This window comes from Staurois parvus, unplaced genomic scaffold (assembly GCF_062004578.1).
Source record: "Staurois parvus isolate SC_StPar_1 unplaced genomic scaffold, SC_StPar_1.0 ptg000147l, whole genome shotgun sequence".
Classification (NCBI taxonomy): domain Eukaryota; kingdom Metazoa; phylum Chordata; class Amphibia; order Anura; family Ranidae; genus Staurois; species Staurois parvus.
The window spans coordinates 23990108-24003390 of record NW_028317943.1 but is presented as its reverse complement, the minus strand read 5'-3'; the positions used below and the strand labels follow the sequence as shown (position 1 = coordinate 24003390).

Here is a 13283-nt window from a genome sequence, read left to right as displayed (position 1 = left end):
AATGGTAAATGATAAACTCACAAGTATTGTCAACAATGATGTGGCCAGATTTGAGGTGACGTGGGAACTATGGATCAGATATATTTCTGTTAGTTAATGGTGCTACCGCTCAAACCCACCCCCCCCCCCTTTTTTTTTCTCTCTAATCTTTCTCTCTTACCTTAGACCTTTTTATGACTTTTCTAGTCTTCATCCTTATTTTTTTTCCTTCTCTGAACTGATCTTTGATACTTTTGGTAAATCTATAAGATACTTGCCTATATTCACTGATAGATGTAAAGTTTCCTGTCTGGTGGTGATGGTGTCCTTTGTATACAATGTGGTTGACTAGGGATATTTTTCCTATATTTCTTGTGAGCCGCTATGTTCTAAGAATATGCTTATGTACTCCATCTCACCATGTCGGTGAATATTGTCTATATTTCTATGTATACTGTTGTATACCGATCTTTCAATAAAAATATTGAAGTATAAAAAAAAATAGAAAAAATATATTCTTGTTTTTTTTCTTCATTTTCCAAAAACTTGTGGCAACAAATGTGATCTGCAAAATACTTACCATGCTTTTTATCAAATTCCTTGGGGTGTCTACTTTCCAAAAAGGGGTCATTTGGGGGGGTTAGGTGCTATCCTGGCATTTCAGGACCTCCGAAACTGTGATAGGTAGTCTGGAAGTGTAATGAGGAAATAAAGCCCTTTAAAAGCCTGAAGGTGCTTATTGGATTTTGGGGTCCTGTACTTGGCTAGACTGCCAAAACATCTCTCACTTGTGGTACCCCCATACTCGTGAGAAGTAGCAAAATGTATTTTGGGGAGTAATTCCACATATACCCATGGCATGTGTGAGCAGTAAATCATCTAAGTTTAAAAAATATTTTTTTTTTGTCATTTTCCAAAAACTTGAGGTAAAAAAATAAATTCTTCTATTGATTCAATATGCCTCTCAGCAAATAGTTTGGGGTGTCTACTTTCCAAAAAGGGTTCGTTTTGGGGGGTGGGGGCATTCTATGCCCAGCATTAGAAGTTTATGCCACACATCACTCACTCTTCTAACCACCTGAAGACCAAACCTTTTCTGACACTTTTTGTTCACATGAAAAAAAATCAGTATTTTTTGCTAGGAAATTAATTTAAACAGTATATATTATTTTAAAGCAGACAAACTAGTGAATAAAATGGTGGGTACTACAATTTATTATGGCACATAGTACTCGCGCAGCGATTTTTCAAATGCAAATAAAAAAAAAAATACACTTTTTTTACTTTTAATGCACAAAAACACAATATATTGGCCAATTCTTTGGTAAAATATAAAAGATATAAAAATAGTATGCCGAGTAAACAGATACCAAACATGAAATGCTTTAAAACTGCGCATGCCCCATGCAATGGCGACAAACTGCAAACATTTTTAATATCCATAGGCAACACTTTAAAAGCCTTTAAAAGCTACCATTTTAGATTTACAGAGGAGGTCTAGTGTTAGAATTACTGCCCTTGATCTGACGTTCACGGCAATACCTCACATGCATGGTGCAACCGCTGTTTACATACCGGCACAGGGTAAAGGCTTGTGCACACAGGTGTGCGCACATGGGAAGGGCGATTTTTTTTTTTTAGTTATTTTGATTTTTTTTTATTATTTTTACACTGTCCCTTTCATTTTTTTTTAGCACTTTTAATGCTATAACAGGGAATGCAAATATCCCCTATAACTTCAATGGGCATTGCCATATATTCTTTTTTCAAAAATCTGGGGTCTATCAGACTCTGGATATCTCCTCTGCCCTTACATTATCTAATCAAACCAAAATCGGTGTGATCAGATGCTTTCCCAATTTACAAATGGCGCTGTTTATATCCTGCGAAACGGAAGTGATGAAATGCTTGTAGCTTCCGAATTGTTCGACTATAGAGATGTTTGGCACCACTCTGGTCTCCAATAAGCTCTATGGTCAGCTGGCAGAAACACCGGCTGCGTTCTCAGGTTCCCCCGATGGCACGGGACTGCCCGAGAAGGCCCTGGAAGGCAGCAGGGGAGGGGGGGCATCATCTCCCGCTGCTTGTAAAAGCAATCCTGCAGCTAATTAGCCACTAGGATTGCTTTTACATGAAAGTCGATCGCCGGCTGAAAAAAACGATACCAGGATGATGCCTGCAGCTGTAGGCATCATCCTGGTATAACCATTCAAAGTCCAGTGATGTACCAGTACGTCACTAGTCCTTGTTGGGTATATATACTATGTTCTTTTTTTTTTGTATGTAGCCTGTGGACTGAATGAAAAAATGAGAAGAAATCTCTGCCAGAAAAAGTGTGTGGTATGCCCACCATTAGAATATACCGCCCTGCATCCACCCACTTCTAATGGTGGGCACACATTAGGTCACACTTTGCCACAAGCGCCAGTTCCAAGATTGAACAAATGTCTAAATAGTGGCACGCTTAAATAAAAATTGTCCACGTACTGTATAAGTGGTACCCTATATGGAAAAAAGATGACAACTATCTTGTCACTGCTCCCCATGTAGTCTGGGCATCCAGGGGGCTCCATGTGACTATCTTTTCCCTCGTAAATCCAAAACTTATAAGTATAGCCTGTTGTCCTCTCACAGGTCTTCTACATCTTGACCCCATATCTGGCACGCTTGCTGGGGAGAAATTGTTTGACTGCAAGGCGGCCAGAAAAACTAATGAGGGACTCATCAACGCAGATGTTTTGCTGGGGAGTATAGACATCTGCAAATTTTTGGTTAAGGTGATTTGCGAGGGGCTGAATTTTGTGGAGCCGGTCAAATTCAGGGTTACCCCGAGGATGACAGAGTGTATTATTATTGAAATGCATAAAACACATTATACTCACATATCTATGCCTGGCCATGGCAGCAGAGAACACGGCATATGATGAATCGGGTCTGCGGACCAATACAACTGCAATTCATTTCTTTTAGTAATGCCCATGTTGGCTAGGCCCCAAAAAAATGTAAATTCGAAAACCGTAATGAGTTTCCATGCAAATGGTCTGGCACGGTTTGAATTTGGGTTGGCATCGATAAATTGTTGTGCATATAAATTGCTTTTATCCACAATCAACGCATACAGATATTCCGTGAAAAACAGCTCCAAAAATCACGGAGGTATGTGAAAGACCATGATGTACTAGACCGCTGGTACTCGCCAGTTCACCAAAAGGTAGCGTGGCACTACTACTGGCACTCTGCTGCATATGAGAGTCATCAAAATTTACCGGCAAGTGCTAACAGAGATCAGGCCTGATTCTGCGAACACTGCGGTTTTGTGTGCAATGTATCAAGTGACAGTGACCTACTGATACTGCACTTGCTGGGGGAGAAGGGGGGGTAAGCGTAGGGGCTAAACGCAGGTGTTGGCAGGTGCCGGGGCTGATCCCGCTAACGCTGCATTTTTGGGGACGCTATACTAATGTGAATGCTGGTATAATGCTGATCTAATCAAAGATATTGACCCGTTCAGACACTATACTAGCAATGGAGGTTTATTGTGCATGAGCGTGCTCCTGGCAATCAAGGGGTTAAATATGATGACTGGTGTACTGATGGGCAATCTGACACTACCTGGGAGGGGCGTGAAATCCACGGGAGCACGAATCACGTATATATATTTGTGATTTTGCGCACCCATGCCGCACTGTAGTAGTATTTCTGCTATAGGGCGGTCACAGAAGCGGTTTGTGTTACGTTGCTGTGTTATTTTAACTGACAATTGCGCAGTCATGCAACACTGCACCCAAATTAAATTTACATCCTTTTTTCCCCACAAATTGAGCTTTCTTTTGGTGGTATTTCATCGCATGTGTGTTTTTTATTTTTTGCGCTATAAAAAAAAAGGCTGACAATTTTGAGAAAATAAAACAATGTTTTGGACTTTTTGCTATAAAACATGTCCAGTAAAAAATGTAAAAATCAAATTTAGTCATAAATTTGTGCCAAAATGTATTCTGCGACATGTCTCTGCTAAAAAAAAGTCCCAATACGTGTAAATTAATTGGTTTACGTGAAAGTTATAGCGTCTACAAATGGCGGGAAAGACACTGGGATTTTTTTTTTATTATACTAATAATGGCGATCAGAGACTTATGGTGGTGATCAGCAATTTATGACAGTGATCAGCGACCTACGGCGGGATTGCGGGACTGCGGCGGACATTTTGACACTGAGGGGGAATTGACTTGGGGTCACTGACATCCCCAGTGACACCAATACAGTGATCAGTGCAAAATAAAAACACCGACACTGTACTAATGGCACTGGGGAGGAAGGGGTTAACTTTTTTTTAGGTATTGAAAGGGTTAACTGTGTGAGGGGAGTGTTTTACTGGGGGGGGGGGGTTAGGATGCTTCACAGGACACTGATCTGGAGAGATAAACTCTTCTCTCAGGATCAGCTGTGTGCTCGGAACTGACAGATAGCAGACTTGCACTGTAAACACTGCAGCCATGCTCTCTGTCAGTGATTGCCTGTAATCGCCGAGACTTGGAGGGTTGTGACCGGCCGAAACCCGGTGATGGAAACCACAATCAGCGAGGCGGGTAGGGTGGGCACGCGCCTTGTGCGCGCCCCCTACCTGTTTTGCAGAGCGCTGTTTTTTAACGTCGCTCTGCGCAGAGGTGTCGCCTTGCCGCAGTAAAAACACTGTGGCTGGTCAGCAACCAGTTAAACCACAGATCACGGGTATATGATTTAATGTTAGCAGCTTCTCATAACAGGATATATATTTAAGATTAGGAGCGCAGGAGGTTCACACCACCACTTTTTGTGATTTTATACTCATTTTGTATCAGTTTGGACACTATTTTGCACTTATCACTTTAAGTTTGGTATATAATTTGTGATAGGGGTTGTTTAATCATTTATTGCACATATTAGTATTTATTGGAGAGTGAAATATATGTGTATATTTGGTATATACACATAATTTGGTCACTTTTGTTTGCACGTATCACTTTAAGTGTGATTTATGAAATGTATTTATGAAAATGATTTGAGTGGTTTTGTATGTATTTGTAGGTTTGGCACTATATGTTGGCGCACATTGTTGCACTTTAAAATAATTTTTATTATAGGGTTATGGTATGTAGCACTTCACTACTGTCCTCCCCATGTTATGCCCCCCCAATGTCACTGTCCTCTCCATGTCAGTGCCCCCCATTGTCACTGTCCTCCCCATGTCATGGCCCCCCGTCAATGTCACTGTCCTCCCCATGTCATTGCCCCCCCAATGTCAATGTACTCCCCATGTCACTTGCCCCTCTCATGTCACTGTCCTCCCCATGTCACTTCCCCCTCTCATGTCGCTGTCCTCCCCATGCCACTGACCCCCCCCCAAATGTCACTGTCCTCCCCAGGTCACGGCCCCCACATATCACTGTCCTCCCCATGTCACTTCCCCCTCTCATGTCACTGACCCCACCACATGTCACTGTCCTCCCAATGTCAGGCCCCCCCTGTCCTCCACCCACATGTCACTGTCCTACCCATGTCATGCCCCCGTCCTCCCCCCACATGTCACTGTCCTCCCCATGTCATTCACCCCCCTCATGTCACTGGCCCCCCACATGTCACTGTCCTCCGCATGTCATGCTCCCCCCCATGTCACTGCCCCTCCACACATGTTATGGCCCACACATGTCACTGATCCCCTCCACATGTCATTCACTCCCCCCATGTCACTGTACTCCTCACATGTGACTACTCCCCATGTAACAACCCCCCTCCCCAATGTAACTGCCCTCTCTCCGATCCTTGATGCTCCCCAATACGCAGCTTAGAACCATCTTGCGGGAGCGTCGCCGGCGCCTAGTGATCCGAGGGATCTGCTTCAGCGGTGAGTGTAAGTGTAATCCAGCCTAAAAGGAGTTAACTGTGGCAGCTCCGTGCTACAGACCGCGATCGGCTTCTTATGCCTAAAACCGGGACATGAGCAGTTGCTTCATGGGAGACAGATCTTGCCGCTACACTGGCGCTCAGGCAGCTGTTTGCAGCGGCAGAGGTGAGACTCCGGTGTGGTAGACAGTGAATAGGGCGGTGCCCCCTCACTGCCCCTCCATTCTGTGTACACAGAGCCTTCTCCTGGAGGAAGCAGCATGTTCCCAGTGAAGGCGGAGCTCCTCATGCAGGGTATACTCTGTGACCTCTCACTAATCCCTCTCCCTCTCTCTCTGTCTCTAGAGATGTGTCTAGGGCTCCCCCTTCCTCCGGAGACCCCTGTCCTCCTCCGCGTTCCTCCTACAAGCTGCGGACAGTCAGGTGAGTGCACCGTACCGCAGGGGCGGAGCCCTGACACCTATAACCACCAATCAGGATGAACCCTTTCCCCCCGCCGGAGCTGGATTTGCGTTTTAGTCCTGATAGGTCAGATGAAACCTCCCACCATGATGTGTTTCCTGAAAGCAAAGACCTCGGAGAACAAGATGGCGGCCGATCCAAGTTTCTGCGTCCCACGACATTAGCGCAAAGCTAAAATTTCCATGAAAAATACAGTGAAGTTCAGTTTAGGGCGCGTACATGCAGCAAATTAACCCGTCAACCTCTTCCCGTCCGGACCATGTCCATAAACGACCAGATGGGAGCTCTGCCGGGAGTGAGCGGCACTGCGATCGCTGTATGGGATCTCTGTGTGATCATGTGATCAGTGATTGGCAAATCAGTAATCACATGCAGAGTAGTAAGAAAGATGTCACTTCTGACATTATTGCTTACTACGTGTGAAATCTGTGAATTATCACAGAGGTCACATGGTACAGGGCCATTCACAACAGCCTTGTACCATGTGACAAGCTGTGACCAATCACAGCTCACACAGTATTTCTCAATGGCTGCAGGAATGCAGCCAGAGAGGAGAAATTATTGCTTTTACAGATTTATGGGAGTAAGAGCATTCAGTGTAAAAAAAACAAAGAAAAAAACATCTTCATCACCCCCCACAAGTAGTACAGGGTCACCATGGTGACCCTGTACTGCTAGGGTGACAGTATGTAAATAATAAAAACAAAAATAAATTGAGAAAAATTATAATTTTTGGTTATAAACTAATTTGGGTTATTTTTTTTTGTTTTACTAAAAAGATAACGGAATAAATTTTGGCCAAGGTTTATGATGAAATATTTATTTGCAACATTTTATAAGAAAAACACTTTTTTCAAAATTTTTGGACTTTTTCATTTATAGAGCAAAAAAATTTAAATCCCAGTGGTGAATAAATACCACCAAAATAAAGTTTTATCTGTCTAAAAAAATGCTAAAATATTCATATGGGTACAGTGTTGCATGACCGCGCAATTGTCATTCAAAGTGTGACAGCACTGAAAGCTGAAAATTGGTCTGGGGGGGGGGGGAAGGGGGGGGAGTGTCCGGACTAGAAGGGGGACAAAGTGTCCGGACTTGCAGGGGGTGAAAGTGTCCGGACTGGAAGGGTTGAAAGTGTCCGGACTGGAAGGGGGGGAAAGTGTTCAGTCCAGAAGGGGGGGAAAGTGTTCGGACTGGAAGGGGGGTGAAAGTGTCCGGAATGGAAGGGGGTGAAAGTGCCCGGACTGGAAGGGGGGGAAAGTGTTCGGACCGGAAGGGGGGGAAAGTGTTCAGACCCGAAGGGGGGCGAAAGTGTACGGAATGGAAGGGGTGAAAGTGTCCGGAGTGGAAGGGGGGTGAAAGTGTCCGGAGTGGAAGGGGAGTGAAAGCGTCCGGACTGGAAGGGGGGTGAAAGCGTCCGGACTGAAAGGGGGGTGAAAGTGTCCGGAGTGGAAGGGGGGTGAAAGTGTCCGGAGTGGAAGGGGGGTGAAAGTGTCCGGACTGGAAGGGGGGTGAAAGTGTCCGGAGTGGAAGGGGGGGAAAGTGTCCGGACTGGAAGGGTGTGAAAGTGTGCGGACTGGAAGGGTGTAAGTGTCCAGACTGGAAGGGGGAGAAAGTGTCCGGACTGGAAGTGGTTAATGGTGTATGTAGAGCCTGACTCTCGTTCCCGGTGATGTCCAGAGATGAAGATGAGTATCTTTTTCCCTATTGCCAGGGCGGGGGGTGGTAGTGGAAGGCTCTCCCAGGTGGGGGGCAGGGGTGTTGTTGGTCAATGTCAGGCTTTCTCCACGAGAGGGACAAGGGGGGGGGGTTGGTGTTAGTCGGTGTCCGTGGGTCGGACGATATTAGTGTTGCCTAGGGCAGCACAAAACCTAAATACACCACTGGGTGGGTGGCCTTCTTCACCATCTTACTACCACATATAATGCCCCAGGGATTTGACGACAATTCACACTATCAGCCGATGTAAATGGAGGAGCTAACGACTATAAAGGTTTCCTGACACCAACAATGGGGTTATGTAACTAGGACAGGGTGGTGCCACTTTCACACACCCACATTCTGCTCTTGGACAATCCACATTTCCATGTCCTATGGCAATCAGGGTGAGGTGACCTAAGCTGTGAATATAAATGCTGAGCATCTTTGTGAAACTCTTAGACAGACTTTCTCAAGAGTTTTACCCGAGGAATCCTTGAAATAATTTTCAGGTTTCAGGAAACCCTTGCTAAAATTAATTCATTGGTGATCAGTGGGCAGAATGCTCCTTACATTGGTGGCCTGTGGGAAGAACGGCCCTGGCATTGGTGACCGGTGGGAAGAACAGCCCTCGCATTGGTGGCCGGTGGGAAGAACGGCCCTCGCATTGGTGGCCGGTGGGAAGAACGGCTCTCGCATTGGTGGCCGGTGAGAAGAACGGCCCTCGCATTGGTGGCTGGTGGGAAGAACGGCCCTCGCATTGGTGGCCGGTGAGAAGAACAGCCCTCGCATTGGTGGCCGGTGGGAAGAACGGCCCTCGCATTGGTGGCCGGTGAGAAGAACAGCCCTCGCATTGGTGGCCGGTGGGAAGAACGGCCCTCGCATTGGTGGCCGGTGGGAAGAATTTTGCCCCTTTTAGTGGTAATCATTTGAAAGAGTGGCCCTTGCATTGGTGGCCAGTGGGAAGAATTCGCACCTCCCCTTTTAGTGGTAGTCATTTGGAAGATTGCCCCCTACAATGGTGGTCAGCAGGCCACTCTTACAGACCGTTAAAAAGATCTTTGGTGTCCTGCCGTTGGCTCTTCAACTAGGCATTGGGTCCAGAACTATTCAGGCACCATCAGATTCAGCCACAATTCAAAGGACTCTTAACCTCTGGAGGAGCCCCCAGGGTTCCATGGAACACTGGTTGAGAATGGAAGGTCTTGGAACCGAAGAAGGAAGTGGTTTTGTCGTGGCGGAGTATAATGAGGGTGGAGGAGGAGAGAGTGGTCTGAATTGGGTCGTGTAGTGCCACCACAGGCCATGGTGCAGTATAATGAGGGTGGGGGAGGGGAAAGTGGTCTGAATTGGGTTGTGTAGTGCCCACATGGGCCGTGGATGAGTATAATTAGGGTGTAGGGTGGGGGAGGGGAGAGTGGTCTGAATTGGGTCGTGTAGCACCCACACAAGCTGTGGCGGAGTATAATGAGGGTGGGGGAGGGGAGAGTGGTCTGAATTGGGTCGTGTAGCGCCCCCATGGGCCGTGGTGGAGTATAATGAGGGTGGGGGAGGGGAGAGTCATCTGAATTGGGCCTTGTGGCGCCCACACAGGCCGTGGCGGAGTATAATGAGGATGGGGGAGGGGAGAGTAGTCTGAATTGGGTTGTGTAGCGCTCCCACAAGCCGTGGTGGAGTATAATAAGGATGGGGGAGCGGAGAGTAGTTTGAATTGGGTTGTGTAGCGCCCCCACAAGCCATGGCGGAGTATAATGAGGATGGGGAGGGGAGAGTAGTTTGAATTGGGTCGTGTAGCACCCCCACAAGCCGTGGCGGAGTATAATGAGGGTGGGGGAGGGGAGAGTGGGCGTGGTGCAGTATAATGATGGTGGGGAGGGGAGAGTAGTCTGAATTGGGTCATGTGGCGCTCACACTGGCCGTGGCGGGGATTAATGAGGGTGGGGGAGGGGAGAGTAGCCTGAATTGGGTTCTGTAGCACCCCCACAAGCCGTGGCGGAGTATAATGAGGGAGGGGACAGTAGTCTGAATCGGGTCGTGTGGCACCACCACGGGCTGTGGCGGAGTATAATGAGGGTGGGGGAGGGGAGAGTAGTCTGAATCGGGTCGTGTGGCGCCCACACAAGCCGTGGCGGAGTGTAATGAGGGTGGGAGAGTAGTCTGAATCGGGTGGTGTAGCGCCCCCACATGCCGTGGCAGAGTGTAATGATGGTGTGGGAGGGGAGAGTAGTCTGAATTGGGTCATGCAGCGCCCCCACATGCCGTGATGAATAACTAGTTGCCGACCGCAGATAGCCGAATGACGGCTTCACTGCGGCCGGCCAGTTCTGGGTGGACGTCATATGACGTCCCCCCAGAACGCGCTCTCCTGCACGCCCCAGGGGGCGCGCACCCGCGATCTCCGTGATCGCTGTGTCCTACGGACACAGCTGATCACGTGATGTGGTAAAAGGCCGATCCCAGCGGCCTTTTACCACGTGATCAGCGGTGTCCAATGACACGCTGATCACAGGGAAATGCAAGTGCCGGTTCTCGGCTGCACTTTCCTCACGCTGTCAGATCGTGAGGAAAGTACTGCCGAGAACCGGCAGTTGTCACAGCGGGGATCGGCACCGATCATCAGGACACTGATGATCAGTGCCCAGCAGTGCCACCCGCAAGTTCCGCCCACCTGTGCCCAGCAGTGCACCCACTAGCTCCGCCCACCTGTGCCCAGCAGATCACCCACCTGTGCCCAGCAGTGCACCCACCTGTGCCACTCTGCAGTGTCACACACCTGTGCCCAGAAGTGCCACCTACCTGTGCCCAGAAGTGCCACCCACCTGTGCCCACCCACCTGTGCCCACCAGTGCCACCCACCTGTGCCCACCCACCTGTGCCCACCCACCAGTGCTGCCCACCAGTGCCACCCACCAGTGCAGCCCAGCAGTGCTGCCAGTCAGTGCCGCCAGTCAGTGCCCAGGGGTTGTGCCAGTCAGTGCCGCCAGTCAGTGCCCAGCAGTGATGCCAGTCAGTGCCGTCTATCAGTACCCATCATCAGTGTCACCTATCAGTGCCGCCTATCAGTGCTGCATATTAGTGCTGCCTATCCGTGACACCTCATTAGTGCTGTCTATCAGTGCCGCCTATCCATGCCACCTCATTAGTACCGCCTATCAGTGCCCATCAGTGCTGCCTCATCAACGCACATCAGTGAAGGAGAAAAAATACCTGTTTGAAAAATGTTATAATAGAAACAAAGAAAAATTTTTTTTTTCAAATTTTTTGCACTTTTTTATTTATAGCGCAAAAAGTAAAGCGCCCAGTGGCGATTAAATACCACCAAAAGAAAGCTCTATTTGTGAGGAAAAAATGATCAAAATTTCATATGGGTACAATGTTGCATGACCGCGCAATTGTCAATCAAAGTGCGGCAGCGCTGAAAGCTGAAAATTGGCCTGGTAAGTATAAGTGCCTGGTAGGCAAGTGGATAATGAGGGTGGGGGAGGGGAAGGTAGTCTGAATCGGGTCGTGCAGCACCCTCACATGCTGTGATGAATAATGAGGGTGGGGGAGGGGAAGGTAGTCTGAATCAGGTTGTGCAGCACCCTCACATGCTGTGGTGAAATAAAACTTTGGTGAGGGAAGGGAGAGTAGTCTGAATCAGACTTGCTCTGCCAGCCAATCAGGAGTCTCCTTCCATGGTCCCACATGACAACATCTCTTCTTTTCTTCAATGTTCGCTTGTTGCTCTTCTCATGTCATGTGGTCTGGGTGGACTCACCAGTGATTGGTTCTGGCCTCACATCCCCCCAAGGTGTGCACACACAGCCTTGGTAATGAGCCTTCCTTCACCTAATTACTATGGTGTGTCCTGGGCTATATAAACCCTCCCAGGATCTGTGAGGGTCACATCATGGAGAGCCCGTCCATGTCATTCCCTTTATTCCTAGACGTGTCTGCTGTGATGTATGTGTAGATGTATTAATATTAATAATGTATACCTCCTACACCAAATACAGTACTCATACATTACACACAACCGCTCAGCCCCCATCCCCGGATCACACACTGACATACCCACAATCCTCTGCAACATTTATGCAAATGAGAGGGGTGGGGACTTTGCAACCTACCACTCAGAAAACGGGGGCGTGGCCGCAGAGCATGGGGGCGGGGCCACAAAGCTTTGGGGCGGCATCTCTATGTCCTCCCATTGATTTTTTAGAGGGGGTGGCTTTCACCTCCATAAATGTGGGGGCGTGGTACCTCTCTAAATGAGAGTGGGGAAAAGACCGAAACTCCGCCTGGGGGGAGGAGTATGGTGTAGAACTCTTCGAGGGGGCGGAGAAGAGGCGGGATCAGAATCCTCATCTGCCGTGATGGAAGGGGCGGGTCTCCACCTAGGGGGAGGAGAACAGGAGGCAAATCATAGAGAAAGAGGCGGCGCTCTGTGGGTTGAGGACACTGGAAGTGACAGGCTGCCCTCTTTTCTACTTCCAGGTCACCTGTTTCCATGGCAACGCCCTGGGATTACAGGGGAAGGAGACATGGACATAGTGGATGGCTCCTCCCACTCTTACAATACTAGATATCTAATAGAGAATTGGTGTCACTGAAATGTGGTTTGGTGTGTTAATGGAATTCTATTCTTTACATGAATCTGAAGAAGAGAAAAAACCTGTTGCCAAGAAAGCTCCTGCCAAAATGCCTCAAGGGAAGAAAGCTGGAAAGGAGGAGTCTGAAGAGGAGGGTAAGGTGCCTGCTGTCTTGTGAATTGTTGGCACAAATGATGAACAATTTTGGGACTTAATACTGATCTTTGATGACTGATGTTTGCTGATGTGCCATAAATGTGATAACTTTGTCTTTAACATGCAATGGAGATCTCTTTTTACTGGAACTTTAATTTTTTTTTTACTTGTGTAATGAAAGAAAACCTTTTGTCAGATTTTTTTTTTTTTTTTTTTTTTTGCCGTCTGTGTCCCCGTTGTAGAGATTCAACATTTTGTTGCCACCAAAATATGAATGCAGGAGACCTTTTTCTAATGGGGGCACTTTTTCCTGTGACAACTGTCTGAGAGGATATCCTTCACATTGGAAAGATATCTCCTCTTCATGTTGAGGCAACATTGAAGGAAGTGAAGGGAATTCTCTGACACAGATGGTCAATAAATGGAACCCTCTCCTCTTCTATCCAACATATTTAAAAAGGGAAAAAAAAGCCTTTTTGCTCTACTTAACTGCATTGCCATATTTAACCACTTCAAGTCCGGACACTTTTACCC

At 47.6% G+C, this 13283-nt stretch overlaps 1 non-coding gene across 1 annotated transcript; it reads left to right on the top strand.

Moving 5' to 3' along the window:
• The first annotated feature begins 12777 nt into the window (after window positions 1-12777).
• LOC149464827 (small nucleolar RNA SNORD82) lies at window positions 12778-12843 on the top strand. The gene has a single exon (XR_016312314.1). It is a non-coding gene; the product is annotated as a small nucleolar RNA SNORD82 (small nucleolar RNA).
• Window positions 12844-13283: the final 440 nt, after the last annotated feature.